Consider the following 27,862-nt stretch of genomic DNA (forward strand, 5'->3'; position numbering starts at 1 on the left):
TTTGCAAAATAAAATTAACCCCTCATGAAAATTCACCAGTATTTTAGTGCCAATTTCCCCTCACACACACATTTTCATATACTCTTATGCCTAATGTACAGGGTTTTTTTGGGGGGGTGTTACAAAACAGTGTCCCCTAATAAAATGCATTTGTGTGTGTTATTTTCCCTTCAGTACTCATTTCTATGCACGCTTTACCCTAGTATGCACATTTTTGTACCTGTTAGCTGGCTGGTGGGTGGCATTGCAAAATTCAGAGAAGAACAAATTTCAAAGGGGGGCTGTGGTTTGGTTCGCAGGTTGCAAATTAGATGGGGTTCACATTCAGATGCAAGCGGAATAAAATTTCTTCCCTATCCCTAGTTCTAAGGTATATGAGGCTGGTGGGGTTTGTTTTGTTTGTTTTATTCTTTGAGGTTGACAGCATTTGGGTTTTCTTCTGTCACTTATATGTTCATTGTGAATTCATTGTGAAGAGTCTCTTCCTTTAAATTCCTAGGAGTTTATCTCCGTGAAGACCTTACTTGGAAAATAAATACAACTCAGGTGGTTAAGAAAGCCCAACAGAGACTCCATCTCCTCAGAGTATTGCGAAAGAACGATGTCAATCAACATTTGATGATCTCCTTCTACCGGTCTACAATAGAAATTGTTCTTTCATACTGCATCACGGTGTGGTGCGCTGGTTTGACATCAACTGATAGGAAGTGCCTACAGAGAGTGGTGAATACAGCACAAGATATTATGGGCTGTCCCGTGAATCTGCTGGATGAAATAGCGGAAGAACGTTGCCTCAGGAGATGAGGAAAATTCTCAGGGATGATTCACACCCTGGCCTGCACTTTCTTGATCTCCTGCCCTCGGGCAGAAGATATAGAAGCATGATTAGTCGCACCAACAGGGTAAAGAACAGCTTCTATCCGTGGGCTGTTAGGCTGCTGAATGAAAAGATAACAACAGGGCAATTGACTTTTGGGTTTGGTGGGTGTGCGTCAGTAAACGAGGGGAATTAAGGCTAAGAGAGCTGAGTGAGGGGTGCTCGTGTAATCTCTCTTTATACAAGTTGTACAAGTGACAATAAAGTATTTCAATTTCAATTCCTGTGAGAGCCCAATAGGGCTAATTTTGACTCTTTGGGCTCTGGACGTCCTGTTCTTCAGGTGATGGAGACGCTCTTGGATGGAAATACTATTACTTCTTTCATTTAAAAATGTGGTACACTAGCTATGCTGTGCTTCGGGGGGCCTTTCTGTTAATCTGCCCCCCAATCCTGCCAATTCAACTGGGTTGAAGTGGAGTGTTAATTTAAAACACACACACATAACATTAAAAAAATCCCTTTTATCTGTATACGATGCTGTCCACATAGTTTAGCTCTGAGAAAATGTGCTGTTTGACAGGGGAAAGCTTGTTATGACAAATCTAGTTTACTTTATAATGCTTTCAGAAAACCACACAGAAATTGTGGTGGTGGGGACTGTGTTGATCTCCATCACTGTGACTGCCACACTGATGCTGAGGGCTGACTGAATGATTGAAACAAGTGTCGAATTGCCCTCTCGCCTTCTTCGCACAGGGACCATAACCATGCAGACTAATAACAGAGGCCCCTTTCACATGCAAGTGTACAATACAGATCCTAAAGGTCTGGAGGCGCGACTGTGAGGTCATGCAGTGTCCCGTCCCGTTCCCCCTGGCCTCTTGCATGTTGAAGGATAACTTCTGAAGCAGTGAGCCTTTTCTCTTCAAAGGGGCTCCCTGCACCATTTGGAATCCTGAAAGATTTCTACAATTCTATGATTGCACAGAGAGTCTATAGAAAAAGAAAAGGCCCCCAACTTCAGAGGTTATCCCTCAACACTTGAGTGGCCGGGAGAAGCCACGTGAGCCTGGTGGGGGGCTAAATGTACACCATATGGTAGTTTAGTATCCACATTTTCATTTTGTGCATGAAGTGAGCTTCTGTCATTGGTCTATCTAGTGACATCCCTTGTCGAGCAGTTGCGAAACCAACCCTGCTAGGGTAGCTAATGGGCTAATGGGTGGAAAGAAGGAAAAATTTGGCAAGGTTCAGTCACTGAATACCTCATCTATACCAGGATGCTAAAAGTCAGGGTAAAACACAGAATTTCTATAGTCTGGTGCCACTGTTTCCAACACCTACATAACTGAGGTAGCTGCGTAGAGCAGTACAGCTAGAAAGGAGTCCCAAATGGACTCTGTCTCTGCGTCTTATTATTATTAAATAAATTTCTATACCTCATTTCATCCGAAGGGCACAGTATGGTTTACAATATAATAACACAAAAATGCATGCCACAGTAAAAAACAAGCAAAACAAGGCTAGCAGGCCTTAGGTCCCATATTGAGAAGAGGGCGTGCAGTTGGGGGGGTGGAAGAGGAGGGGGGTGTTAGTGGAAATGGCCACATCCTCACGCCAACTTAAACAAACTTTATATGCAAGGACAGGTAGGGTTTTATAATGCAAAGCCCTGAAAAGAAACAATTGGCAGGACCTCCACAGAATCCCCTGCTTATATTTAAAATGTTCCATTTTTAAGATGTAAAGCTTTGGCTTTGTTTGGTTTAGAAGAATTTGATCAAGCTTACACGGAGCATTCTCTAGCAACCACAATGTTTTCATTTATTGATTAACAGACTAGACTAGAGCTAATGCTGATCTAAGGCATTCAAACCGCACATCTATGTTGCATTAATAGCTTTTGAAATCTATTCCTTATGTGGAGTGGAGGAGATCCAGGGGCAACCTTAGGACTAAGAACACCACCAGCCCCGGCTTGAGCATCTGCAACTTATTATCCATGATTGTTTTTCTTCTGGCTTAGTAGCTCCAATTAAGACCAACTCATCTTCCTTTGTCTCATTTGCTGAAGATAATGAAATGCCTGCCAACAGACAGCTACACCAATCAAAGACCAATAAATGCAGAAACCTTCAACCTCTACATGAGGCCACTGGGAACGATTATCTGGAGGAAGCTGTTGTCAATATGCTGATGACACCCAATTCCATTTGTCTTCTCCCCCAAATCCATTCAGAAGAAGAGGCTCGGTTGCTTAACACGAAGCCCTTGGTAGTTGGTTGAAAACAAACAATTTATCGGAGAGATGGAGGGAATAAGGGCTGGGGTAGGAAGGGAGGGAATTAGCTGGTCTGGTGTCTTCAAAGCTGAAAACAAAAGTATTAATTTCTAACAACATTTCAGGATTCGTTGTTGCTACTATAGATTAGTTACAGGTAGGTAGCTGTGTTAGTCTGCCGTAGTCGGGGGGGGGGGGGATTCCTTCCAGTAGCACCTTAGAGACCAACTAAGTGTGTTATTGCATGCATACTTAGCTCATACCAATAGCAAACTTAGTTGGTCTCTAAGGTGCTACTGGAAGGATTTTTTTTTATTTTGTTTCTACTATAGATTAATAAGGCTACCCTTTTGGAATTTAGCCCTCGCTTTGGTTGAATATTTCCGAGTTACCTTTTGCTGCCTCCTCCTTTTTTCCTTTTATATCATGTCTTTTAGGTTTCTAAGCCGATAGACAGAGGCCCTCTTGCTTTTAATCAACTGTATGCAAGCTGCCCTCCAGCCTTTTTAGCATGAAATGGGGACTAAATATTTTTTTTTCAGAAATAAAATGTGATAGGTTTAAAGCTTGGAAGAGAGTAAAGAATTACAGGGAGTACTTTGGGCTAAATATGTTTTGCCATTTGCACCTTATTCACTGGTGGCCATCTTGTCAGAAAAGACAGGAAAGGTGGAAGCTGTCATGGTTGTTGTTTTTTTAATTTAAAAAAACCCACTTCAAGGCCTGCCTGCTGCAATGTTGCTTATACAGTATGGGATGGCTTTTGGAGTTTGGCTGCTACAGACTGCTGCACCTTGCTTTCTAAAGGCTGTTGGAAACTGAGGACGTTACAGTGACGTATGCAATGGACTGGTTGGACGCAGAAGAATGGTGAGAGGAAGAAGGCTCAGAGCCCGGGGATTGGTGGTGAGACAATGATGAGTGGGCAGAGGGACCAGGTGGCAGATGCTGGCCTTAGGGAGTGGAGAGAGCCTGTGGCTGAGAGAAATTCAGAAGCAGAAGCAAGAGAGGAGGGAGGCCAAGAGACAGAGATGGGCCAGGCTTGTGAAGAGGTATGGCAAGCTATGACAAGCTCCCCTCCCTCTTGGTCTCCCAGAACCAGGAGGGGCATGAACTGGGAGGAGCAAAGATATGCACACAGGCCCAGTCTCTTATTGCTTGGGAAACACCCTGGAGAGGAGGAGACGTAGTCGGCTGTGAGGAGGCCCCATTAGTCTTGGCAACTGCTTCATGGGGACAAGATCCTTCGCAGATCCTGTTTTGCTAATAAAGAGTTAACTTCAGCTTGCCCTGTGTGCTTTACTGCTGGCCCACTCCTGTCAGCATAGCAGTAAATCTGACTAGGAGGAGCTCTTTTGAATTCTGGTGCTGGAGGAGACTCTTGAGAGTCCCATGGACTGCAAGAAGATCAAACCAATCCATTCTTAAGGAAATCAGCCCTGAGTGCTCACTGGAAGGACAGATCCTGAAGCTGAGGCTCCAGTACTTTGGCCACCTCATGAGAAGACTCCCTGGAAAAGACCCTGATGTTGGGAAAGATGGAGGGCTCAAGGAGAAGGGGACAACAGAGGGTGAGATGGTTGGACAGTGTTCTCGAAGCTACCAGCATGAGTTTGACCAAACTGCGGGAGGCAGTGGAAGACAGGAGTGCCTGGCGTGCTCTGGTCCATGGGGTCACAAAGAGTTGGACACGACTAAACCACTAAACAACAACAAGGAGGAGGAGCTCCTCTTGAGAGTTCTCCTACCACCATCAGTCCACCATGGAGAGTCCATAGCCCAGGAGCAGTGTGTCACTGCTCTCTCGACCTGGATGAGGATGGGGCCAGGCAGGTCAATGGTGAGGCTGCGGTGTGCAGTTGTGCCAGTGAGAGGGATGGATTGGCAGTATGATCACACGACCCCAACACTGCCACAACCCCATCTAGCCCTGTCCTGGTAAACAGGAGCAATACCACCATCAGGAAGGTGTCGTCTATATCCTCACCCTGCCAACATGTGTTGGTCCTGCCACAGCCATAGCCATAATACACAGTTATTTAGACTCAGTGCAACTGTAATCCTGTGCTTTGTTTCCTGGGAATGAGTCTACCATTGCCAGCAAGGGTCCAGCTTGTAAATCACACTGAACTTTAACGAAAGATCTCCAGCTAACTGAAACGAGCTTTGGCGAAAGATCAGCTGAAACGCCAATTAGAAATGCAAATTAAAACTGGATAGAAGTGTTATCATTTAAACTGCTAGCATGAACTCGGAATTCCATCAAAGGACAAAACTATCCCGCCTCTGCTTGATTATTTCCCTCCTTATCTGACTTCCTCCAAGCTAATCTGTTACAAACAAACTTAAAAGCCTCGTTATCACCTCATTCCAGGCAAAGGAGAGTCCACCAGTTGTTCTGCTGCGCCAGCAGATGATGTCATCGCTTCTGCTTTGAAAATGTCCTGTGCTTGTGCACTCCAGCATGCTGTCCTCCACTATACCACTGATGTAATCAGATAACTTCCCTCCCGCTGCATTGACTTCCAGGCTCAAGATGCTGGTGCTTATCTTTAAAACCCTGTGTTGCCTGGAAACAATCTGATTTAAGAGAAGCCACTATCCTATCATCACAGTTTAAGGGCTTGGTGTAGTTTAGCAACATAGCTTATTCATCGTGACCCAGTCCTAGCTTTTGGAAGATAGCCAACATTATTCTTATTACTTAGACATGGCTTTGGGAAAGAATAGTGTTTTAAAATCTGATTTTAATACTGATGTACTTAACTGGCACATTTTGCATTTTTATTGTTCCGCTTTTTACAGGCCATTTTCTGACAGCAAATTGTTTTTAGTTGCCTTGGTCGCATATGTGGAAAGGCTGGGTTGAAATTTGGTAAATGAATAAATGAAGAGCCATATGTTGTGGAAGTGCTCAAACCAGTGTATCAGAGATTTAGGCCAAGGAAGCTCCTAAGGCTGCAAGAGATCTGAAGATCAACTGCCTGATTCCGTGACCTGAGGAAGAATTTTGTGGTACATTTTGCCAACTACACCTTGGAGTCCTTTTTTATATTTAACAAATATTTATTTCCACATTTTCTCAACCTTCTCCAACAGCAAGAGCAGTCTTTCCTCTAAATCCACACATTTGTTTCTTATTTTATAGATTAGGTATGGGGAACCTTTGGTCTTCCAAGTGTTGTTGAACCAAAACTCCCATCATCCCCAGCAAGCATGGCCAATGGCCAAGGGATGATGGGAATGGTAGTTTTATCAACATTAGAAAAAAACCAAAGGTTCCCCAACCCAGTATAAATAGATCTCTTTCAGCTCAGGGTACAGGTCACCTTACCACAAACTGGTACCATTTTGGCAGGTGTGCTGTTACATCTGGTACAGTTTCAGCATCCACCCAATAATTCTTAAAGAACTCAAATGTGAAATTGCTTGTTTCTTAACAAAAAGTATGTAACGTGTCCCTGGGATCAGCCTGGAAAGTGGCTGGAAAGTGGCCAATGTAACACCAATTTTTAGAAAGGAATACAGGAAATGTATTCTGGAAATGACACTAGAAAACTAGTGGGAATTACTGTTAATTACTGTTACTGTTAATTACTGTTAATGGTTAAACAACCAAGCATATAGAAGAACAAGCCATGCTTGAAGCAAAACCAGCATGGCTTCTGCAATGGTATGTCCTGCCTCACTAACTTTTTAGATTTCTCTGAGAGTGTCTATATAGATAGAGGCAATCCAGTTGACATAGAGTACTTGGACTTTAAAAAAAGCTTTCAATAAAGCACTTCATCGAAGATTCCTGACAAAGCAGTTGTGGAATATGAGGTGAGGTTCTTCTTCTGCAGGATATTGTTAGACCGGGGATGTGGGAAATGTGGCCCTCTAAATGTTGCTGGAGTTCAACACCCATTATCCCTGGTCACTGGCCATGCTGACTGGGATGATGGGAGTTTGAGTCCAATGTCTAAAGGGCCACAAGTTAGCCACAACATACAAAAGTTTTGCTAATGCCTCATTTTTGCATAAGATGTTATCAAAAAGAGGGTGGAGATGGACATCTGTGAATTGCCAGAAGGATCACTAGGAGGCACTGTGAAAAGAGAAAGTGATATGCACCACAGAGTGGTGTAGTAGACAGGCACACAACTTTTAATGCACAAATGAGTCATCATCACAACTTGGCTCCTCTTTCCCATCAGCCCTTGCTCTGAGCAAAGCTTAGCAGAGTCAGCGCACATTGGAACAAAAGGGGGACTTTGTATGCAGTGGCTGTTGAGTAAATTGCAAGTAGCGTGGGTCTATTTTATTTTATGCAAATGTATAGCCTTGTAATACTATAACAAAAAAGGCACTCCATAACATTTACAAATTCTACCCCCCCCCCCATTATTTCAGTTGGAAATCCCTTTTAATACATAGAGCCATTTAATTTCCACTCTGCCCTAACTCTTTGGGGTAAATCTAACTTAGGGGTTGCCAATGTTGTGCCCTTCAAATGTTGCTGGATTCCAGCTCCCATGAGTAACGTCCCGAACCACTGGCCATGTTGGCTGGGTTTGATGGGAGTTGGAGTCAAAACATCTGGGACACACCACATTGGTACCCCCTGATCTAACTGCTCGATTCTGTGCTCAAAATCATTCCTGTACGATTTGGCATCACTCTCCAAATGCTTCGCGGCTGCTGGGATTGTTTCCAACATGAAGTAAGAACAGAAATTTTGGCACGAATTCTTTCCAGAATTAAATGCGGATCCATCATGCTGGAGTTCGCTTCTCAACAAGGGTATGAGAGTTTTGTGCTTTCGTATAAGGTCCCTTCACAAAACAAAACAAAAGGAAAAGAGAAGAGAAGAGAAACTAGGAGGAAAGCACAAAAGCTGATGACAGATGCTAAGCCAGAAAGCCAAAGTTAATGCAGAAAGCAGAAAGGAAGGCAGTGTGACAAACTCTCCACTGCACCATTAGATGATAAAACAAGGACTATGGAATAAGAATCCAAACTAGACACCACAGTGCAACCAACACACTTTTATAGACAAGACCCCACTGCCTTCAAATAATAACTCTGACCCAGTGGATCTGAGCCCAAACACCTGTGTCTTTTTCTAACTCATGCGGGATAACCCCTCTACTTCCACAAATGGAAAATGGCAACATGCCATCTCATAGCTCCTATGTTAGTCTAGTCACACAAGCACATTTTCTCATAACAATTTATTCCTTAGAATGCTAGGTGCAGCTTTTCAATAAAATTGAAGTACCTACATTTTCCTACTTATGCCAAATGGGAGGCTGGTTACTCCACAAAGAACCTGTTTAGCAGGGTTTGAAACTTGGGGTGGAGGGAAAGAGGGCCCTGGATAAAATATTCCTCTGTTGTCCCCTTGCCTCTGTCAGTGGTCCTCAAGGTGTTTACCTGGCTGTGGTGGTAGTGCTGCAATCAGAACCAGGCAGCTGGGTCTAGATACCATTTTAATTCCCCATAATCCCCTGGGGTGATACTAGGTCAGGGGCATTGTGGGAAATTAAAAGGGTGTCTAGACCCAGCTGTCTGATGCTTCTCAGAGTACTGGACCAACGGTGAGGGACGCACGGCAGGCATCAGAAGTGGACCTACTTCTCACCTGCACTGAGACCTTGGCAACTGCCTAAGGATGCCTTGTTGTGTTGTTGTTGTTGTTGTTGTTGTTGTTGTTGTTGTTGTTGTTATTTATTAAAAAATTATTTACAAATTATTAAAAATTTATTAAAAATTTCCAATCAAACCAAATTATATATTCCAAATTATACAAATTATCCAGTAATCAAACAATCCCAATGTTATGCCTAATTATAAATTATTATTTTAATATATATATTATTTTTAGCTGACTTCTCATGCTTTGAGATCGGAGGGAATCCTAATCATCTCATAGTTTTACTGCATTTCAAAATATTACAATAATTCCCTTAATACATTCTGCTGTTAATCCTCCATTCTTTTCAACAGCGTCTGCGTTCATTCTGCAAGTGAGTTGAAGTCCAAATAAAATGTTTCTGTGTGGATTTTATGTCTTTACCCTTCTTCTTTATAGTCCAAATCTGTAGTCCAAGATTCCCCTCTGTAAATTCACATCCTCTCTTCACAAACTGGTGTTTCTGCCCAATTAGTCCAGGAGCCTTCCACTGCAGGTAGCTGCCTTATCGACACACAGTCCCGATAAAATCAAATCATGGCGTCTGCCCAATGCTGTTCCTTAACCAGCTGCTATTCAAACATTAGCTTTTCCCAGGGAGGGAGGGTATCAAAAACTGGAAGTATCAAAAAGTAAAATGTTAGAGATTTACCCCCCCCCCCCATAGCAATATAATTTGATTCAGCTAGCTGGTCAGTCTACTTATGGTTTCACTCCTGGCTCCTTGCTGCTATTATTATTATTATTATTATTATTATTATTATTATTAATACCCCACCCATCTAGCTGAGTTTCCCCAACCAATCTGGGCAGTTTACAGCAGCCCTGCGGTTTAAGGAACTCAGATTGGCAGCAAGGTTTAGTAAGCACAAAATCCAGGGTAAATCTTAGGCCTGCTTCAGAACCATGTTCAGCATGCATCAACATCGAGACCTGCCTTTTGGATCTGACCTCACTGCCTTGCACAAGGCCCACTGGCATGTAGCGGAGCAAATCTAAACATGCTGCTAGATTCACTGAAGCAGCCTAAAAGAAATTTGCCCCACTTTCAGCCTCTCTTCAGAATTGTTTCTCAATAACAGCAACAAGTCCTTGGCTCCAGAGTCCTCCTCAGCAATAGCCTTCAAGAATCCCCATCTAACTTAAAAACAGAGGTCAGCCTGACTTGCCCATTTTAGAAAGCTGGAGTAGAAGGGAGCTTAACCCGCACCAGTGAAGACTGGGGCAGCGCGCTGACAAAAAGATAAAATGAAATTGCAAAGCAGGCCTTTCACCAATCCCCTTTGTAAGCACAAACTGAGTAGTAACCTTGCCAGCTTCTGTCTCCTCTCCTCAAATTCCTTATCAAGCTTCTGCATTCTCAAAGTCTGCTGTGTGAATTATTTGGTATCTGTATCTGTGCAGGAAGATACATGTTGTCCTTCTCCTTGCAAAGCCCAGTCCCTAGTTTGGTCTGGAGTTGTTCTCATCCTTATCTGCCTTCTTGTTAGGCATCAAAATAATAAATGAATCTATTGCTCCACAGTTTCTTTTTCTCTTTCTTTTTAACTCCCATGTTAAATGTATATTAACGCGAATGGTGTTGAAGCTGGCACTGGCACAAAGCCTGCTGTTTTAAGCCAATCCAGTGGGCAGTAAGGCCTAGTAATCACACACCGCAGGCTGGAACTGAAGCCTTACTCAAAAGCCCTCTCTGGCTGGCATTGGCTTGCCAAATTCATGCTGAATTCCTTTAGTTAGGATTGCTTGCTGACTTCCACAGGCATCTAGCAGGCTACTATGAGAACAGGGTGCTGGACTAGATGGGCCATTGGCCTCATTCAGCAGGTTCATCTTATGCCCGCTCCTTGTGTTCCTACCAGGGACCGAATCTGGGGAAAAGGCCTTATGTACTGAAGTTCTCACCCTGCGCCAGCAGGGGGATACTGTAGATAGTTTTCACTCAGGTCCACATATGCAAATAAGGGATTGAAAGTGATGTTCAGTGATTGGATAGTTACAGAAAGTGGTTACTGTTGCCTTGTAGTTGAGCTCTATATAAGCAGGCTGGCTGAACCCTTCAGCCCAGTTCTGTTCTGGCCTGTGAATAAACAAGAGCTGTTTGAAGAATCGCTGTGTCGTCTGATATGTTCACCCACAACTTAACATGCCCAATACATTTTGCTGCCTGAGGTTCAATATCCAAGGTTACCTGCTCCCTCCCCAAGTCAGGGTACATGGCATTCAAGGCCAGCCAAGTTGTTTGGGTACTAAGGCCACATCTGCTGCATACACGTAAAACACTTTAACAGTCACCGCTTCCCTCAAGGAATCCTGGGACTGTTGTGGTTTGTCCTTTTTTATTATATATTTATTTTGTATTTTTATGCTGCAAACCGTTCTAGGATTTTCAGATGAAGGGTGGTATACAGATTTAATTTGTTGTTGTTTTTGTTGTTGTTGTTAGGGGACTCCCATTCCTCTCACAGACTTGCAATTCCCAGAGTTCCCTGGGAAGAAGGATTGATTGTTAAAGCACCATGGTAATTGTAGCTGTGTGTGTGTCTCCTAACAACACCCAGCACCTTAACAAACTAAACTTCCCAGAATTACTTGGGGGAAGAAGCCATGACAGTTTAACATGGTGTGATACTGCTTTAAGTGTATGGTGCTGATGGGGATTCAAAGAAGACCCACTGAAATCAAAATTAGACCTGAGGCACATACACCCAGTCTAAACGTTACCAGTAATGTTAAGATTTAGGATGGACACCAGAAAACTGTGGCCTTCCAGACGTTGCTAGAGCCATTGGTCATAATAGCCCAAGGTGACGGGAGTTGGATTCTAGCAGCTTCCTGGGGACCACAGGTACCCCATCGCTGATTTAGGACAATTGCTGAGGTCCCTATACCCACCCTAACAAATAGCATTGGACTACTGAATAATATGAAACACAGTTATATAACCTTCTGCCTTTGGAAAGATGCAATAGTCAACTGATTAGCCTTACGTATCACAAAGTGGGGGAAGAAATGTGGCTTCTTTGAGAAAATTGGTTGTATCCTTTGGATGCATCTGCTCTCATTATCATGGACACCATACTTGCCCTCAGCTGAAGAGGTTTATGTTTTTCTATAGCCCCTCTCTATGGATTAATTAAAAATGTGTCCCATCTATCACAGTCTAAACAAATCTTGTGCCTCTGAAGATATTATTAGTTCCTCTGTGATTATTTGGTTTACTCTACTTCCTTAAGCTATTTACAGATTTAAGCCATTGTTAATCGGTGTGTTGAATTATTGTTATTTTAATTTATTTTAATCTTTTTTTAAAAAAAATAATCTCCAGAACTGTACTATATCATCATTGTAGAACTGGAACTAAATAAGTGAAGTTTATCTTGGCTTGACTTTTTACAACTGTGGCTGGTTCTCTGGCACCTATCCCTTGTGGAAATGTATTTATGCAACTGTCAGTCCTCATAGTTGCTGAAGATTAGATGGGAGCCCTTTTGTTACCAGAGCTTTTGTACCTGATGCGTGATAAAACCTCATTGCTACCTGCTCAGTGTAACAACAAGCACACACTTGGCATTTATATGGCACTTTGGAATGTTCTGAGGGTTGTGTTGCATTTTCTCAGTATCTTTGCAACGAGGGTCAATGGCAGCTTGTGGGTTGTATGATCCAGTGGTGTCTGTTGAACTGCCAAAAGTATATTTTGATCCAGCAGAGGCTTTTGTCAGTAGTATGGGGAGGGGTTCAAAATTGGGAACGAGTACGACAAGGCTGTATATTGTCTCCCTGCTTATTTAACTTATATGCAGAATTCATCATGCAAAAGGCTGGACTGGATGAATCCCAAGCCGGAATTAAGATTGCCGGAAGAAATATCAACAACCTCAGATATTTAGATGACACAACCTTGATGGCAGAAAGTGAGGAGGAATTGTTGTTGTTTAGTCGTTTAGTCGTGTCCGACTCTTTGTGACCCCATGGACCAGAGCACGCCAGGCACTCCTGTCTTCAACTGCCTCCCGCAGTTTGGTCAAACTCATGCTGGTAGCTTCAAGAACACTGTCCAACCATCTCGTCCTCTGTCGTCCCCTTCTCCTTGTGCCCTCCATCTTTCCCAACATCAGGGTCTTTTCCAGGGAGTCTTCTCTTCTCATGAGGTGGCCAGAGTATTGGAGTCTCAGCTTCAGGATCTGTCTTTCCAGTGAGCACTTAGGGCTGATTTCCTTAAGAATGGATAGGTTTGATCTTCTTGCAGTCCATGGGACTCTCAAGAGTCTCCTCCAGCACCATAATTCAAAAGCATCAATTCTTCGGTGATCATGAGGGTGAAAGAGGAGAGCGCAAAATTTGGTCTGAAGCTCAACATAAACAAAACTAAGATCGTGGCCACTGGTCCCATCACCTCCTGGCAAACAGAAGGGGAAGAAATGGAGGCTGTGAGAGATTTTACTTTCTTGGGCTCCATGATCACTGCAGATGGTGACAGCAGTCACGAAATTAAAAGACGCCTGCTTCTTGGGAGAAAAGCGATGACAAACCTAGACAGCATCTTAAAAAGCAGAGATATCACCTTGCCAACAAAGGTCTGTATAGTTAAAGCTATGGTTTTCCCAGTAGTGATGTACGGAAGTGGGAGCTGGACCATAAAGAAGGCAGATCGCCGAAGAATTGATGCTTTTGAATTATGGTGCTGGAGGAGACTCTTGAGAGTCCCATGGACTGCAAGAAGATCAAAGCTATCCATTCTTAAGGAAAGCAGCCCTGAGTGCTTGCTGGAAGGACAGATCGTGAAGCTGAGGCTCCAATACTTTGGCCACCTCATGAGAAGAGAAGACTCCCTGGAAAAGACCCTAACGTTAGGAAAGACGGAGGGCACAAGGAGAAGGGGTCGACAGAGGACGAGATGGTTGGACAGTGTTCTCGAAGCTACAAGTATGAGTTTGACCAAACTAGGGGAGGCAGTGGAAGACAGGAGTGCCTGGTGTGCTCTGGTCCATGGGTTCACGAAGAGTCGGACATGACTAAGCTACCAAACAACAACAACAATGGGGAGGGGGGCAATGTCTTCTGATTCCCCTGCCCCCCAGGTCAAGCTGTCCCAAAAGGTTCATCTGGAACTGATTTGGTGTGGGAAGGCTACAGGGGAGAAGGGGAACCGACAAAAATGGCCTCACTCCCCATTCCATTGACAAAAATCTTCACTGGATCGAAAAGCCCTCTGGGCCTGTGAGGATACCACTGGATCCAACCTAAGGGAATGGGCAGGTGTGGTCTGGTGTGTATTGTGTATGTGTATATATGTATCAATAGATCCTAGTGCTGCATATGCACCATACATTTAAAGCACACACACCCAAAAAGAATCCCAGGAACTGCAATTTACCCCTCACAGAGACACAATTTTCAGAATTCTTAAACTATAGTTCCCAATATTTTTGAGTGGGTGGGTTTTAAATCTTTGGGGTATGAATCCTGTGTCTCTGGGTTTGTTTAATGTGGGATGCTACTCCTTTAAAAGTGTTCTGCATCAAACCTTGTTCCTTCAAGAGGCACACGTTCTTTTTCAGGTACATTTTGTCATGCAGCACAGACAGTTTTTCTCTGGAGGGTCCTTTCAAACAAGTGGCTGCCCCTGGGGGACAGTATCCTGCGGTCTTAGAAAGCGACTGTTTGAACTAGGAGTCTCTTCTAAATGTTATCAGTTTTGTGAGCTTAACAGGAGTCACAAACCATTTGAGCTCCGCACAGTTGTCTCTTTGTCTTCAGAGGAAAGGGGGCAGACAGCAAGCCCCTTCCTTACCAGCCGACCTTTTTTATATTTAGAAAATGCCCTGGTTCTGTGTTTCCCTTTTTATTAGCCAGCTCACATTTTTATAGTGACTAGAACTGACGATATGGACAAATTTTGCCTCAAAAGAAATGCTCTGTTATAAATATAAACACAACCCCTAGATGAATTTAGGCATGCCAGGAGAATTTGTCTTCTGTTTAATATTCTTCCAAAACCATCTGGTATCTTACATTCATGGCCAAGAAACACAGTCATTTTATTTCTTTTAGAAGAAGATTCTGCTTCTAATCTTAGACTCTCTTGGGTACTAGTTCAGACAGAATATTTCAAGCAGTACAACAGAGCCTAACTAGAACTGGTGGGTGGTTTGTGTTAGTCTCATAGTGATCCCAACAAAAGAAGTTGTGGTCTCGCTGACCACTAGCCAAAATGCTCTCTCTTTCTTCTTTTTCCTTTCTTTAAGAAATTAGGCTGTGTTTGGGTGGGGTGCTGTACTGTTCCATTTGCTTTCCACACCCATTATTTTAAGGGTTAGCACTCCTACTTCATTAGCGTTCCACAGGAAGCCACAGCAGTGAACTCAACATCTCAAAATGGTGCCTATTGTTGTGCTCATGTTGCTTGGTTGTGGAGAATGTAACTATGCAGAGGGATGGGGAATTAAAAGGTTCATGAAGGCATGAAAAGGCACCCATAGCCTATCTCAGAATGTGGCATTTTTCACTATACAGCAATAAGTGAGAGCTACAACAAAATGTTACATTGCAGAGTGCTCCTGTTCAGAGTTCTGGCCAGCCCTGTCTTGGTCGACGGTGTGCCAGCACACATCCGTCCATCCATTTTCCATCCTCCCCCATCAGTATTCCATGCCCATGCAATATGCTCAGTTGTCAATGGGCTATTTCATACCCTCTGTGTGTTTGGAAATAGACTCTGTACTCCTGCAAATCTTCAAATTCCCCCAAGCAGATATCTTCCGCTCATGTCCAACTGGTGCCATTTTGGCTTTCTAAGGACCCACACTCAGAGAAAGAGTTTGTTGTGAACATATGAGTTTGTGTTTAGCATATACTATGCTGTATAAACCCCATCATACACAGATCCTGGTAGCTGCAACCTAGAGAACTCCATTGTCTCTTTGTCAACAAAGCTGAAGGAAAATGTGTAGCCAAGGTTACCTTACCCCTGTCCTGTCATTCTTCCTTCTCTCCACCTGCTGGACAGGGTAGAGTTCTCATTTAGTGGCCCAGCATATGTGATGGGAGAAGACAATAAGTTAGGTAGCTCCCTCTTCCTTCGTAGCTCCAGAATTACTAAAGGTACAGAGGAGCTTCTCCAATCTGGCAACCCTTTGGAAAGGGAATTCTCTAAGGCAGGAGTGGCAGAATGTAGATCGGAATCTATTGACAGATTCCAGGTGAGCTGAAGTAGATTGGCAAAGATGCCTGAGGTATAACAATAAAGTTACCTCCAATAATATCCTGCTGAAATAGGGTGAGGTAACATGGGAATGTGTTTTCAGAGACTTTCCATTTAAAAACATATTTCTAGAGTGCGTCCTTCGCATTACACCAGTGTACTCCGTTCAGTTTTGGTACTCAAAACAAATTCCTGCACTCAGAATTTCATTCTGACTGTGTAGTTTTTGCAACAGGCTTCAGTTGGTGGATTAAAAAACAAAACACCAAGGTAGATCCTGCAAGCCTGAAATCTGCTTTCCTCTGCTCTAAGGTATGTTCTTTAACCGTTCAAGGCATCATAGGTTAAAATGGAATTATTCCATCACTGACCTGGCTGGAATAGTAAGTTATTGCATGCTGTAAGGAGTGTTTTATGTAGGTAGGTGCGGCTTATTTCATTAGCTGAGGCATCGGTCCTCTGCTGTGCAGGAAGTCTGCACCACAGGGTTCCTCGCTGACAAGAAAGAGGTGACATCCTACGGGAAAGCTTCAAGTTGTTTTCTTCCACAGTGACAATCTTTGAGATATAATACAACTAACACGTGCCAAACTACAAGAGCAAGTGTGCGGGAAAGAAGCAACTTGTCGGGGTTTCTGAGGTCTTAGGGTGTGAATAATTCAATGGGAACACATCACGTTTGTCCATACCTTATGTGGGTGCAAAGGTATTGAACACACAGTGTCGGCCCATTTTCAAAGAAAGGAAAAACACGTGTATTTAGAAGTCTGGTCCTCTTGGGCTCCATTGCTGATGGATTGTGTGCCTTTGGATGAAACATCTGATTGCTGCAGGTTTTCCATCTGAAAGAGAAAAACAAAACAGAAAACCAACCCGCCTTTCCTTATGGGCTTGCTTGAGTGATTACTATTATTTCATGCTTTATGAAATATTTGGTGTAAGAATACATAGCTCTCTGGTCTTGTATATAACCTCTACATTTCACAAGTCCTTTTCTGGCTTTCAGACAAGAAGCATCTGTTGTTCTTGCTCTTAATTGGGTACTATTTATAAATTTATTGGCAAGGACACCTGGGTCACACTCCCAAGTGCACTTGTTCCCGCAGCTTCATTACTGTGTCATAGTATAATAAGCCCATGCTTGCTTACTTGTGAGGAAACCATACTGATTTCAGAGGGACTGAACAAGCATGGTAAAAACACCTCCTGAGATAACAATAAGGATGAATGTGTGTGTGTGTGTGTGTGTGTGTGTGTGTGTGTACACATACACACATACTAGGCAGTGTTTCACAAGCTTGGGCCCCCAGCAGCTGTTGTATTACAGCTCCCATCATCCCTGACCACTGGTCCTGCTTTGGGGACTGCATGATGATGTTCTTACATTTTTGTTATATAGAGGGATATAACAGCATTGAAAAAGTATTTGAAATGAGATTGGCTAGGGTCTCCAAGGGCTGCTGCACACCAGACAAAAAATATCGCTCAGTGAAATATGAGTTGAAAGATGTAAAATTGCTGAAAAGGCAGAAATAAACTGGGAAGCATCCATAAGCTATTGCAATTCCTCCTCTGTAAGATTCTTTCTCAATAAGGCTGCAGTCCCACAGTCCATCCACACCACTGAAATCTATGGGCCATCCACATTAGCATTGATTTTAGTATTTATATAGTATGTCAGAGCAGAGACGGGCAAATGTTTCAGCCTGAGGGCCACATCCGAGTACAAAAATTGTATGGTATTCCACAAAAAGTGTTACCGTCATCTCCAAGAAGGCTGGTACTGTGAATTATGAAGGGAGGAGAGCGACAGGAAGTGAATGGACATTTGTTTGTTTGCTTGCTTTACTGAAAAGGGCTCCTAAAAATAGCCTTTTCTGTATTTCAGATAACATGAGCTCTTTCTTTAGCATGTCAAACTATTATGCTTTAAAAAGCGGACACACACATATACACAAATCTTTGCAACAACCCCCAAATGCAATGTTATTTAATCAAGTATTATTATTTTTTTAAGCTGCAGACCATACTACTTTTCCAACTTTGGTTGGCACATCTGTGTCGTTGGCACAGAGACACACTCTCCTCTGAGGTTCCTGCATGCAGAGCAATTGCAAGGGTTGTCTCCCCTTGGCCTCCCATCTTTGGCAGGCAGCACAGTCCTGCAAGAGGCAGCTGGTCTCCAAAGAAGCATCTGGATTGCGCCTCCATCACCTTGGCAACATGCCAGCTTCCTTGGGCCTGGCAACTAGATCAGTGCATCCAGAAGAAAGCCTCTGGATTGTTCTGTCCGGGGTGGTCTGCTTCCTCAGACCAGAGGCCTAGCCAATTAGTCCAGCAGCATCTTCTCACAGTGGTCAACCAAATGGCTATGGAAAGCTTGCACACAGCAGCCATCCTCCCACTTGTGATTCCCAGCAGCTGGAATTCCAAGACAAGGTGCCTCTGACAGTGGAGGTAGTAGAGCTACCTGCCTTTCAAGGAAGCATGTTAACTTTTCCTGATCTTCTCACTGAGGAAGCCATGATAATATTCCAGAGGATGGGATGCAGGTAAAGCCACATCCACACCATATATTTAAGACCGAGACCACATAACACCAGTCTTGAAAGACCCACATTGGCTCCCAGTACGTTTCCGGGCACTATTCAAGGTGTTGGAGCTGACCTTTAAAGCCCTAAACAGCCTCAGCCCAGTATACCTGAAGGAGCGTCTCCACCCACATTGTTCTGCCTGGACACTGAGGTCCAGCGCCTTCCGGCGGTTCTCTCACTGTGAGGTTACAGGGAACCAGGCAGAGGGCCTTCTTGGTCGAGGAGCCCGCCCTGTGGAATGCCCTCCTACCAGATGTCAAGGAAATAAGCAACTATATGACTTTTAGAAGACATCTGAAGGCAGCCCTGTTTAGGGAAGCTTTTAATATTTGATGAGTTATTGTAGTTTAATATTTTGCTGGAAGCTGCCCAGAGTGGCTGGGGAAACTCAGCCAGATGGGCAGGGTATAAATAATTATAATTATTATTATTATTATTATTATTACACTGTGGTACCACTCTATATCATCATGGTTTTGCCCTGACAATTCAGTGAGGTGTAGTTTTGTTTAGGGTGCTGAGAGTTGTTAGGAGACCCCCCTATTCCCCACACAGAGATAAAATTTACAGAGTTCCCTGCGAAGATGGATTGTTTATTAATCCAGGGAGAAGGGAAGGAAGTCCCATCATGCTAGTGGTGACCCTTGTGCTGGCAGGATGTGGTAGGAATATGGCCTTTTGAATGATGACCATTGCAACTATCAGATGCTGTGAAAAATATAACACATCTTTTAAAAAAAAAAAAAAAAAAAAAAAAACCTGACAACGTCACATTCAGCATCTCTAGAATTGGCAGGATGGAAATAGATGTTCTTTCCCCTCAGTTTTATAAGAGTGAACCACAATTCATAAATTGTGTAACAAGCTTCCCAAGCCTCCAAATTTCAATATTGTAATAAAATAAATAAATAAATAAGTGTTTTGCTTGTTCCAATTAGTTTCTGCTCTGCTACAAGGAGCCATTTCCCACCATATAATGTAAAACAAGTACACCTATTTTGTCTGGCAAATATTGGAGGACACTGAGTTATAACTAGTCTCCAGCCTTCTGCAGACACTCACTCAAACAGATGCACTGCCCCAAATCCCTGAGCTCTATGTGGGGCCAATGAGATATAGGGGGAATGGAGAAGTGGAAGCCAGAGGCAGAAGAACTAGCTACTGGGTAAGAGTTTGGTCATAAATTAAAAACCCTTCAACCAGTGCATGATCAAAAGCTTTTGCTTGGCAGGCAGACTTTTGAAAATTAAATGTATGCCAAGAACCTGCAGGTTTTTGGCTTCCTGACTAGGGTTGAAAATCTTGGATGCTGTAGGGTTTACAGCGAATGCTCTGACATAATAACTGAAAATATATTTGTAAGAGATAACCCTTCCTGTAAAGATAAGACTCACTAAATTCAGAAAATAGTAGAACCTCGGAAGAAAGGAGCAAAATCTCTGTTGAATACATGATAACTAAAGGGTGTAATGCCAAGAAAATCTGGATTGTGCCCATAATTTAATAGTGCAATGCTATACATGTCCACTCAGGTTTAAGTACTCCCAAATAAGGGAGAATAAGATTGCACCCTCAAATGACCAATCCAGAGGATAACGGGGAAACACCTTTCTGTAGATTATTTTCATTGGCAGAGAGTCTGAAACAGTTCTGACTCTGTAGAGACAAAGACATTTTGCCTAGTATAACATTTAGGATGCTATATTTGCTCTCTGAAATGTACTGGGTATGTTCCGTGGTTGATAGTTAAGAGTCAGTTAGCATGAGGGCCAAATTCTGTTCTGGACAACCTCCCTAGGGCCACATACCAGAGGCAAAAGACCGTGGAGCAAGGAATGGAAATATTGCCTTTGTACAGTGGGCAAGTTTCTATAAACACACCTACCTGTCTCTACCCTCTATTTAGGCAAGCAAGGGGCATTACCTCAGTTCACGGACACATTCCCACTGAGCCAGTGAGGGGTAGGGCCTGGGTTGACTTATGTTAGCCCATTAATTTCAGTGGGATTTAGGGCAGGTTTAAATGGTGTTTAGATCCACAAGCTGTAGAACAAATTTGTTCATTCAGATACCAAGGTATAGTGGTACCTCGGGTTACAGATGCTTCAGGTTACAGACTCCACTAACCCAGAAATAGTACCTTGGCTTAAGAACTTTGCTTCAGGATGGGAACAGAAATTGTGTGGCGGCAGTGGGAGGCTCCATTAGCTAAAGTGGTACCTCAGGTTAAGAACAGTTTCAGGTTAAGAACGGACCTCCAGAACGAATTAAGTTCTTAACCCGAGGTACCACTGTATACTCTTTAGTGAAGTGTCATATGGAGCCCGTGAAAGTCAAAACAAAGAAAACCATAGTGACATTGGTGAAGTTCTATTACAGCAAAGGAGCATTTGTTCCTGGTATTTAGGTGCTTGCTTAAAGGATCAAATCCATGCCCTCCCCAGTCTGAGGTTTTACAGAACATAGGCTACAGCTGCATTCATGGTGCTCATTAAATTCACTGGCTCTGATCTAGCTGGCTCTGATTTGAAAGCTGAGGGACTCACCAGCTCATTGCAACCTAACATTTTTCACCACTTCTTTTCGCCACACCTAATGTTGGGAGGACAGCATTGCAAATTTGGGGAAAGTACAAATTCCACACGACAGCTACCTTCAGTTCGCTTACTGATTCGCGAAGTGAAAATTACCCGATGAATTTCTCCCCATCTCTGCCTAGGACTGGCTCACATGCAGATCCGTTAATATATGAACCAGGTTTAAACGCTGGTGAAAATCATCGGGCAAGTTAGCTGTTACTAGCTTAAGTCTCTCTGATTTGGTGGATTTTGTCAGGATAAAAATGGCAAAACTTTTCTAGGCTGGGCCAATACGTCCAGATATTTTGAATGGATATTCAAGCACATAGATTCGGGCTGCTCACTCGGTAATTAATCCGATCCTATAGAGTGGGAAGGATCTGGATTTCAGACCCACATAAACGAAATGTTCCTCTCTTTGTGTGTGTGTGCGTGGTGTAATGTTTGCACTAATATTATATCCAGAGCTGTCTGTAAGTTAAAACAGATCCTTCATGATAGGGAAGCTATTTGCTGAGTTGGTATTTAGGATTACGGCTCCATTCCTTCAGATGTTGCATATCTATTCACTTAGGCTGCGATTTTCCTCCGGGCGTCCCATCTGCAAAGATTCACAACACCGAGCTGTACAAGACTTGTCTGTATATCATCCAAACTGCCAATAAAAAGTCATTCAAACCCTATACCACCCAGGAACTGGTGGCCACAGCAGGGGCTGATCTATAATACCATTCCTCAGTTGATGGCTCTTTTAAGTGTAAGCATAAAAGTATGTTGATTAAGCCTGGAAATACAAACAACAGCAAAAGCATTTATTGTTTGACCTTTTAGCATTGAGTTTGGAGCTGGTTTTAAAGAATACAGAAGAAAAAAGCTTAGGGATTCAGATGGCCATCATTACCCTCAAAGGATGTATCTTTCCCCCCTTAACCACAGTGAAAGAAATGGGTTTGCCAATGTAGTCTTGTCACACGGCATAATATTATTTCAAAGGATTTAATGCCGAATACTGTTCCTTAAAGAAACCATCCCACTATCATATCCTTTCTCGAAAACGTTGACGCAATCCTAAAGACTTCAGTTCTAGACACTTACATGGGGGGGGGGAGCGCCAAGTCAACACAGCGGAAATTGTTTCTGAGTAAGCAGATAGGATTGTGCTATAAAAGTCACCATTCGCTTTACAGGCTTGGGATGAAATATTTTGGTTAGATCCTGGGGTTTCTTTCGCATGAATCTTTTTAGGTTGTCCAGGTTTCCTGTGTACTCCTCAGAATCTGGAGCAATCTGAGGATATGACCCCATTGGCCTCCTTTAATGCAATTTACAGACAATCATGCCATTGTGTTTTATATCTTACTTGCATTCAAATTATTTCTTTCTTGTTTAATTTGAGCCACCCAGAGAACTTTGTGATATGCCATGAATGGATGGATGGATCCTAGCCATGTCTACTCAGAAGTAAGCCTCATTGGGTCTAGTGTGATTTAGATAAGTGTGTATACTATAGAATTGCAGCTTTACTCAAATAGATACCACCAGTAATGTGTACAGCCTGATCATAACACTATATGGCCTGCTTGTGTTCAGTGTTTTGAGAGCTAGAATCAATACCTCACAGACGGCAGAAACTTTACAGTATTTCCTAGCGTCTTTTCAGATACATCATATTTCAGTTTTCCCTGCCACTTATACTTCAGTTTATTGTGGCTAGAATAAATGCAAAGTTTTCACTTGGCCATTGCAATTTCATAGGCTGTGAGTCATGTGATTGCCATGGGAACCTATTGGCTAGTGACTGTGGCATCACTGGTGAAGAACAACCATATACTCTGTTCTCATGCATGCAACGTTCTGAGAATACCAAAAGTGTTTTGATTTCCTTTTGGGGGTTGCACTGATCCAACAGAAGCCCTGAAACAGCCTTCTAAAATAAAACAAAGCACACACATAAAACCGAAGCTGCTGGATACCAGCAACTATCCCTCCCTCTCATCCCACCGGCAGTTTCCTCCCATTTCATGAACAATTTTTCTTTTCTCAGTCTCTTTAATTATTTGACATGCTGTTTTTCTTTCCAGTGCTATAGCACACTTTGGCCATGCTTGATTTTTATTTTTTTTAAAGGAAGGGGAACCTGTGATCAGGCCATTCTTCTGCAGCAAGATGATGGTGTCATCCAGGATAAATCCAGGTGCCATCCAGGATAAATCTGGGCTAGGGCAGAACACTGCTCTAGCATGAACGGTGAAGGTGAAGTGAAGAGGTCCTAATGTTAGTAATATTGATTTGGACAAACATTTGTGGGCTCCTTCTGGCCTGCACATTGACCCAAACCACATCTGCACCTGATTGTGAAGATGTTATCCGTCCTCTCTCCACAATAGGAGGCACTGTCCAGCCTTGTGTTCTTTCCCCAACTAATTTCCCACAGGCTCACCTATTTTCTGCAGTCCCTTACCCAGAGCAGGTAACGTCAGAGCTCCACCACCGTAGACGTGGTTGACCTCCCTCAGCCTTCAAAGGCCTGCTTTCATCCCGAGCCAGGGCAGAACGCAAGAACAATGGCTTTTCAGGGAAAGTGTGCCCAACAGACTGAAGTAATTTTAAGAACGGATTGGCCTCTTTTGTATTCCCGGGGTTTATTTTAACTTGTTTGGACATGTATATTACATTAGTTACTAATAGGCTGATGTGGTTTACAAAAATTGGACCTTGCAGGGTAGCGCTAGCTAGTGGCGGCAAAGCATGTTGAGAAACATCCTGACATGCATCCAGGAACATACCTAATTCTGCCAAACATGCTTCTCGCACTCAGCTTCCAGCTGGTCTGGGCTTGTTGCTGGGGATGGGGGGGGGGTTAACCAGGGTTTGCCACATAATGACCATATGCGCAAAGTATAATAGAGTTTCTCTGTATTTGCACTAAGGCCTGTAACTCAGTGGTAAAGCATCCGTTTTGCATGCCGGAGGGCTCAGGATCAACCCCCCCTCCCCCGGTGGGGCTCGAAATATCCGTTGTCTGAAATCCTGGAGAACTGCTGCCAGTCAATGTAGGCAAAATTGCATTTCCCAGGGTTTTTGCTCTCTGGGATGATGTCGCACGCTGTATTGTTTTTAATATTTGGTTGGAAGCTGCCCAGAGTGGCTGGGGAAACCCAGCCAGATGGGCGGGGTATAAATAATAAATTATTATTATTATTATTATTATGCAAATTTTAAGGCACCAGGGAAGGAAGTTGGTGGTTGTTTTAATTTGTAGTCAGAAAACAACTTTTGAGGAACATGCAGCGGTATTTGCAATGCATCTGAACAGCGGCGGAGCTTCATGCTCCAGCACCGGGGGCGGAGAGCAGGCGGGGGTAGGGCTGGTGTGCGTCCCAGGGGTGGGGCGCCCCGCCCAAAGGGGGAGGGGCACCCAGCGTGGGTAGGGGGACAGCTGCAATGGAACCCCACCAGGATCACACTGCCAAGGGCAGTGCGCTCCCCCCCGCCCCCTCTTCCTCCGCCAGTACAACCCTGAAAGTTGTAGAAGTCCATGTTCTTCAGAGCCTATAAACTTTGGTGATGTCTCTTCTTTTAAATACACAAACCCATCAGTCCTCAAGGTTCTTAAATTAATCATCTTAAACGAGATTGTTCCCTTCATTTCACATGCTTGAAACCTTTCTCTCTCTCCCTCCCTTACATTGTCCCCACTCTGCATTTCTGTAAATGTTGTTTTATTCACAAAGGGGTTTCCCTTATTTGTGACGAACTGAAATATTTCAATAAGGAAAGATGGCTAAAGTATTGCTTATCAAAGCAGTATGAGGGGTTCTGTGGGTTGAATGAATAAGACAACAAACTTTCTTATATAGACACAGACTTGGTAAAAACAAAACACTAAAAGTACATATACACCGTTTTAAAATATATCATAATTCTATTAGCCAAAGACAGACACAAACTGAGATAGAATAAATTTAACAAAATCCCTTTCCCTAGTCTTTGCTGCAGAAATGACAATTCTAGCAATTATCTCCATTATTGTTTTGTGTCAGCCAATAAGAAAGGGGGGGAGGGTTATTAAGAGAAAGTAGAAAACAGAATCAGACATACATGAAATTTCCAAAAAAAAATTGGCAAAAAACTCTGATTTTACAACCATTGTTTTGATTCCTGCTAGGAAAAAAAATCAGTTGCCAGGATTGTTGATCTGGAATCATCAAGTGGCTTCTCAGTAGAATATTCAGACCTGTGGGTTGTTTTGTGGATTTATTGTGCCCTGCATCATGGGACTTGCAGTTTCCAAGTTACTGAGCACATACAGGGTTCATAGGACAAGGCTGCGCTGGTCTTATTAACTTATCCTGCGTTCCTTCAGACATCCTCAAACATTTCAGCTGAGGTTTACTGCTAAAATCCAGTAAATCTAGGTAGCATCTGTTCTGCCAAAGTAACAGGGTTTAGTAGTGATCCTATCCGGCCGAGAAGACATAATTTGAGCATATGATTGTAATGAAAGGGATAGGAAGAGTATCTCAAGAATGGTGTCCTTCATACAAACCTGCTCAAAGCGCTTTATTCAACATTCAGTGCCCTGCCTTTGGTCCACCCACCATCAGATATATGGTTGGAGGATCCTTGGAAGGACCAGACTTCGGGAGGCCCTCAGCTCAGTGCTACCTGTGGGCTCCCCAACACACACACACACACACACACACACACACTATATGGTCATGCAGTCAAGCATGGATCCCATTTGAAAGTGGCGTCACTGGCCACCCATTGCTAAAATGGTCGTCTGGGGGCAGGCTGAGGAGTGACAGCATAGTTGGGTTGAGTCAGTATGAGGTAGTAGACACAGAACAGCAATTGGATCTAGCCAGGACTCCAACTTTTACTGCCAAGGAATCCACCTTGCCTCCCCTAGGGCATATCTAACTAAAATCGAAGTCCCTAAACACAGAATTGCTATTACCCTGGCTCGATGTCATGCCCTCCCCTCGGCCATCATTGAAGGCTGATACCGGAAGATTGACTACCCAGAAGATAATGCTCCTGGGACTTGGGACAAATAGAAACGTTAGAGAATGTCCTTCTCCAGTGCCTGTATAGCGGTACCTTGGGTTACATACGCTTCAGGTTACAGACTCCGCTAACCCAGAAATAGTACCTCGGGTTAAGAACTTTGCTTCAGGATGAGAACAGAAATCGTGCTCCGACGGTGTGGCAGCAGCAGGAGGCCCCATTAGCTAAAGTGGTACCTCAGGTTAAGAACAGTTTCAGGTTAAGAACGCACCCCCGGAACGAATTAAGTACTTAACCTGAGGTACCACTGTATTCCAGAGACATCCTTACTAGTCTGATTTCCCCATTACTTCATAAGTACCCAGGGTGCACAGGACAATTTTACACCTCCCTTTTGCTCTTGGATACCGATCCTGCTGCGATGTATAGTGTTGCTAGGTTCTGCACAGCAGCGCTTGAGATTCGTAGGAGGATGACCTGTGCCACAAATCAGCTTTAATGAACATATCCGAGTGTTCTGTAAATGATAGTTAAAGCCTTTATATATCAAGCTTTTGTGCTCTTCCACACTCGCCCAATGTTCCTGACCCTTCTTTTGGATTCTTTTAGCTTCTTTTAAATTCTTATAGACTTTTATATTCACCTTGTCTAAACACTTTTTAGATTTTAAATGTTGGTCTATGACCATGATAAAGATTTGCATTGAGTCAGTGTGAAAGGTAATGCAGTGCCAGCCTGACTACTGGTGCTGAGCCTGGTACTTGGGACAGGGCCTTTTCATCTTAAATCTGAAATAACCTTTCTAAGGAGGTCTATTTGGCACACAGCTGTTTGCTTTTAGACGGGCAGGGAATACAATTGTACAAGCTTTCCCTGAGCACTGCTCTTAAAAGTGTCATTTTGATTGCTGCTGCTGCTGCCTTTTAACCTGCTTTTAGTTTTAATTATGTGGCTTTATTGTGCTGCTGTTTTATACATTATTGTAAGCCTCCTTGTGTATATTTATGAAGATGGGAAAGGAGTGCAGAAATAATAATAATAATGAAAACTTTTTAAGATGGGAATATTTTTATGTGGGTGAACAGGGGATTATTTCAATGGCTAATTTCTTTCTGCACCCCTTGAAAACAACAACAACAACAACAACATCAGCATTTTGCTTACTAATGTAAATGTTTGCTCTAAGCTTTCAGCAAGCTAAAAAGCCCAAGGAAGCATAGCTAATACATAGCACACATCTTTCGAAATAATCTGGAAATAAGATTGCAATGGATTATAATGGATTTTATTGTGCTTTTTCACATGGAGTGCCTTATGTTCCAATGGACAGGAGAAGCTATAAAAGCAATATCATTACTATTATTGTTTGAACTATCCAGGCAAACTTAGGCACTTTAAAATCCTGCTCTTCTTCAGAGCATTGTATTGTCCTTGTCATCATCAAAAGTTAATTCAGTCGAGGTTAATTCTGTACCGATATATAAACCATGTGGGATTTGCGATGGGTTGTGGAAAGTCAAAGGAGCATTCACTGGGCACGTTGGCAGTGGCAGTCAATCGTCCCTGTACAAGAATGACACTGTGAATTGCATGTCCTTCTAGTTTTTTTGTGGCATGGCTATTCTGTAGCAATAAGGTCAACTGAAATCAACCACAATTACAGTGGTACCTTGGGTTACATACGCTTCAGG

At 43.1% G+C, this 27,862-nt stretch overlaps 1 long non-coding RNA gene across 1 annotated transcript in view; it reads right to left on the reverse strand.

The window, feature by feature from the left end:
* Nucleotides 1–8,116: 8,116 nt before the first annotated feature.
* LOC308471667 overlaps nt 8,117–27,862 on the reverse strand; it is a 28,841-nt gene continuing 9,095 nt past the window's right edge. Inside the window, exons 2-3 of the long non-coding RNA XR_013983047.1 lie at nt 16,675–16,827; nt 8,117–9,394 (exon numbers count right to left, since the gene is read on the reverse strand). This is a non-coding gene — a long non-coding RNA (uncharacterized lncRNA). The remainder of the gene's footprint in view (nt 9,395–16,674; nt 16,828–27,862) is intronic.

Source organism: Podarcis pityusensis (genome assembly GCF_964106645.2).
Source record: "Podarcis pityusensis genome assembly, chromosome: 2".
In the NCBI taxonomy this organism is placed as follows: domain Eukaryota; kingdom Metazoa; phylum Chordata; class Lepidosauria; order Squamata; family Lacertidae; genus Podarcis; species Podarcis pityusensis.